Source organism: Coptis chinensis, chromosome 8 (genome assembly GCF_015680905.1).
Source record: "Coptis chinensis isolate HL-2020 chromosome 8, ASM1568090v1, whole genome shotgun sequence".
Lineage (NCBI taxonomy): Eukaryota > Viridiplantae > Streptophyta > Magnoliopsida > Ranunculales > Ranunculaceae > Coptis > Coptis chinensis.
The window spans coordinates 67,346,050-67,350,945 of NC_141463.1; the positions used below are offsets into that span (position 1 = coordinate 67,346,050).

At 38.0% G+C, this 4,896-nt stretch overlaps 1 pseudogene; it reads right to left on the reverse strand.

Annotated features, from left to right (window-relative positions):
* Nucleotides 1-19: 19 nt before the first annotated feature.
* Nucleotides 20-442, reverse strand: LOC147482568 (heat shock 70 kDa protein 9, mitochondrial pseudogene; annotated as a pseudogene).
* Between the last annotated feature and the right edge of the window lie 4,454 nt (nt 443-4,896).

A 4,896-nucleotide genomic window follows, 5' to 3' on the forward strand; every position in this document is an offset into this window, starting at 1 on the left:
ATAACGAGAATAATATTGATTATAGGTGCAGGCCCTTCCTACATAATGACATGTGTTGTCTAATTTTTGAAACAACCTTGTTGGCAGCATCAAGCTTTGCCTTGTTGGCCTCCAAGTCAGTTGCACTGAGTGCGCTCCTAAGTTCTGAAATTGTAGTTTCAATTTCTGTTGCAACCTCACCAAGAATCTTGTCCTTGTACTCATTCAAACTCTTCTCTATGCTATAGCTGGTTGTGTCAACAATATTCCTCAACTCTATAAGTTCTTTCTTTTCTTGGTCCTTTTGAGCATGCAATTCGGCCTCCTTGACCATTTTCTCAATTTCATCTTCAGACAGTCCTCCTGACGACTTAATTGTAATATGTTGTTCTTTTCCTGTAGCTTTGTCTTTTGCAGAAACGGTCACAATACTATACCATGAATTGGTGATTATAAGATGCATGAATATATGTGTTTGACTCTAGTTTCATCTAATTTTGTACTCACTTTGGTACTGAATATTAGGTCATTGTATGTATGCATAGAGTTAGCTTGAAGTCAGTGTATGCCTAGAGTTAGCATTGTAACTCCTTGGCCTAGTTAGTGTATGCCTCTACATAACTATTTTGCTATTTTTCTTGTTTTGAGTTTCATTCATTCTTTCTTATCTCTTAGAAGTACATCATGGAGTCAACGTGCTTGATAGATAAGAGTTGGATTAATCTAGACAATTTCCGGCATCCGCGTTTTATAAGAGGTGTTACAGAGTTTGTAACCTTTACCTCGGAACACCACGTTAACAAGATTGTCATACCATGTTCTTGTCGAAAATGTCGAAACCAAGGCGCAGCAATGAGTCACGATAATGGTGCCCTACATTGTTTTAGCTATGGGTTTGACAAGACATATAAAATGTGCTTCTTGCACGGTGAGAAAGAAATGGAAGAACAACACAATGAAAGAAGGCTGGGATTTCAAGAGAATGTGCATGTGGTTGACATGAATGCTGCTTTCCATACTATTGCTCAAGAGTTTAGTCGTGACAACTTGGACACTTTTCTTGGAGATGATCCAGGAGGTTGTACAGAGGGGGAAGAAGTCGTAGACGGTGTTGCTTTTAACGCTAACTTGCGTGTATCAATGACTGAATTATATCCTAGATGTGACTTCAGTGTTCTTAGATTTGTCGTGAAACTCTTTAACCTTAAGTACATAAATGGGTGGAGTGATAAGAGTTTTACCGTATTGCTTCAACTACTCCGCATGGTGTTACCTGCTGGTAACAAGATACCAGAGAATAACGACTATAGGGCAGATAAGATGATTAAAGACTTGAAACTGAAATGCAAGAATATTGATGCATGTAGAAACGATTGCATCTTGTATTGGGAAAAGAATGAATTTAAGGTTAGCTGTCCTACATGTGGTGTTTCTAGATACAAAACTCCAACCATTGATGATTTGAGGAAGCAAACTAGGGTGCCTGCTAAGGTCTTGTGATACTTTCCACTTACGAAAAGGTTGAAGCGATTGTATAGTGTGCCTTGGGTGGCAAAGGAGATGCTGTGGCATTCTATTGGAGAATCAAAGCCTAGCACAATGACATATCCTGTTGACCCGGTAGTGTGGAGGCAAGTCAATTTAAAATATCCAGACTTCTCTGTAGAGCCACGGAATGTTCGCTTGGGACTAGCCACTGATGGTTTTACTCCTTATGGCAACTTCGGAGCGCAACATAGTTCATGGCATGTAATGCTTGTGAACTATAACCTCCTACCTTGGCTATGCATGAAGTCTCAAGTCACCATGCTTTCAACTCTCATTGAGGGTCCAAAACAATCGGGTAATGATATTGAAGTTTATTTGCAGCCGTTGGTTAAAAAACTCCAAGAATTATGGCGTGATATGATGGGATGATGGTTAAAGATGCATTCAAAGGTGAAGAGTTCCATATGCGTGCCATTTTATTATGGACAATCAATGATTTTCCAGCTTATGGGAACATCTTTGGTTGTAGAACTAAGGGAAAATTTGCTTGCCCTCCTTGTGGTCCAAAAACTGCTTCTATAAGACTTCACCATGGAAGTAAGCATGTGTATATGAGAAGTAGACGGTGGCTTCCATTGAGATCCGAGGTTAGAAATGATACAAGAGAAAACACCTATGATAAGACAATGGAACAAGGTGAGCAACCAATAAGGTTGACTAGAGCTGAAGTTAAGAGAATGACTAAGAGTTTGAAAAATCATCAATTTGGGAAACTCGGCAAGAATAAGGAAGGGAATAAAGGAAATTTGTGATTTTCGAAGTGATCTATCTTCTTTAAGCTCAAGTATTGGAAACACATTCTCGTCCATCATAACCTTGATGTCATGCATATTGAAAAAAATGTATGTGAAATTCTTCTAGCTTTGATATTGAATACGAAAGGGAAAACTAAAGATGATGTCAATGCACGCAAAGATTTAAAGCGCATGAAGAGAAAGAAGAAATATTGGGTGACTAAGCTTGGCGGGAAACAGGTTATGCCTCAAGGTATTTTTTGGCTTCGGAAAGAAGAGAAGAAGTTGTTCATCTAAACCTTCCATAATCTTAGTGTACCTGTTGGGTTTAGCGGTAACTGGTCTAATATTGTCAAAGGAGATTCAATGGATTTGAGACAAATGAAGTCACATGACTATCATATTCAAATGCAACATTTGTTGCCGGTATTAATACAACATGCTTATAGAGATGGCAACAGAAAAGAAGCTCGAACAATTATTACTACCATTTGTACTTTCTTTAGTGCTTTGTGTTCGAAGAAAGTAGAGATTGAAACACTTGATGTAATTGGAAAGGGGTATGGTCAAGGCATTGTCGACTAAAATACTTTTTTGGAGAGAATCTGCCCACCATCATTGTTTGTTACTATGATGCATCTTCTTATTCACTTAGCTCATGAGGCTCGCCTTTGTGCGTCTGTTTTCTTTAGGTGGATGTATTGTTTTGAAAGGTACGTAGCCTGATTTTTGTTACTTCTTTTATTTATTTATTTATTCTCATTTTTAAGATTCTATTGCTTCTAAAATACTTTTTTAAGGTACATGAAATATTTCAAGGATTATGTTACCAAAAAAGCGCGCCCGGAAGGGTGTATTGCAGAGTGTTAGTTGAAAGAGGAGACACTAATGTATTGTGCTGGATATAAAGGAGGAGGTGGTCTTTTAGATAAACTTGATAGGATGGCTGAAAATAAACCTACTATTTTACCAGATTTTTTGGATAGTGTAGACGACAACCCCACTGCCAATGAGGGTGGGCCACTTGGCCCAAGTACAAAGTATTTATTGGAAGGTGTGGAGTATGAACAAGCATGACAATGGGTACTAAGAAGTCATCCCAGTTATGACAGATGGCACACGTAAGTATATCACGTCATATTAAAGTTGTTAGAAACTTAACACAATCTAAATTATATACATATTCCTAACTGACTTTATTAATCCAAAAATCATTTAGGAAGTACACTAGCTTCATTGAGGACAATAGAGCAAGTGCGAGGGGGACTGGGCACAACTAGGGTGGCATTATGTTTTGATGATTTCATCACATGGTTGACAAAACAGCAGGAGTTTCTCGAATCCACTGATGATCACTTCAAGAATTTAGTTAGGGGACCTACACGCTTTGCTACAAAGTACCATAATTATTGTGTCAATGGGTTTCTCTTCATCACCAAAGACTATTAGAAAAATAAAAGGAACCAAAACAGCGGTGTTACCACAAGTTGCCCTACAACTTTCCATTCTAGTTCTAAGGATAAAAATCCAATTGATGGAGATGCAGATTAATATGGAAGTCTAACAAACATTGTTCAACTAAATTATCGTGATGTCTACAAGACTGTTTTGTTCAAGTGTGATTGGGCTAAGTGCACACAACTTGGTGTAAAACTGGATGAGGAAGCAAAGTTGAGGTTGGTCAACTTATCAAATCAACTCAGTTTGGACCATATATGTGATGAACCATTTATTCTTGCAGAGAAGGCTACTCAGGTTTTCTATTCCCAAGATCCCAAGAATCTTGAATGGCATGTAGTGTTGGAGATTCCAAGAAAAGTGTATTTTGATGAAGGTGGACTGTGTCTCTCAGATGAAAGAGTGGTGAATGATTTAGATATACGGCCTAACAACCTCGACATTTCTATGGTGGATGAGTTGATATTCAATGACCTAGACGACATGTTTGAAGTTGTTGAGAGTAGCAGAAAAAGAAAGAGATCTAGAATATAGTCCATTTATATTTTGTTGACTTAGTAGTGTGTGTTTTGTGGTATTAAAATTTTGGTAGTTCTTTGATTAAGTGTAACTTTTTGTTTGAACAGGGTATGTCTGTACTTGAATCTTTTTCTTTTCCGGCTCTATTTTTCATGTGTGCATAATAGGCCTTTTATCAAATGCTTTCTCTTGCTTAGTTAAGTAGAAATTTAAATTAAAAATTAACTGATCTTGATCTTTGCACCATCGGCATGCATACTTGCTGTACTGTATTACAGCTCTTTGCACATGGATGAGGGACAAACACATAGCAGCTCACATTCACTAAGTGACAGCCTTGGTTATAACTTAGGTAACGGAGATGACTTTTACTTTTTAGATTTCCGTACCATTGTTTTGATCTTACTAACAAATTTGGTTGATATATGCAGGTGACACACACATTTTTGGTGCATTAACTTCCTCTTCTAAGGAAACAAGAGGTCTTTCGATAGGTGTTTCAGAGGAGCTGCCCGAAGGCTATGAGAAGGTAATCATTAAGCTTAATGAGTGGGCTCAACCAAATGAGCCCAAAGAAGAGGTTGACGATTTCATCACCAAGCTTGGTCACATTGCTCGCCGTGACATCCCAATTTGCTATGATAGCTGGAAACCAGTT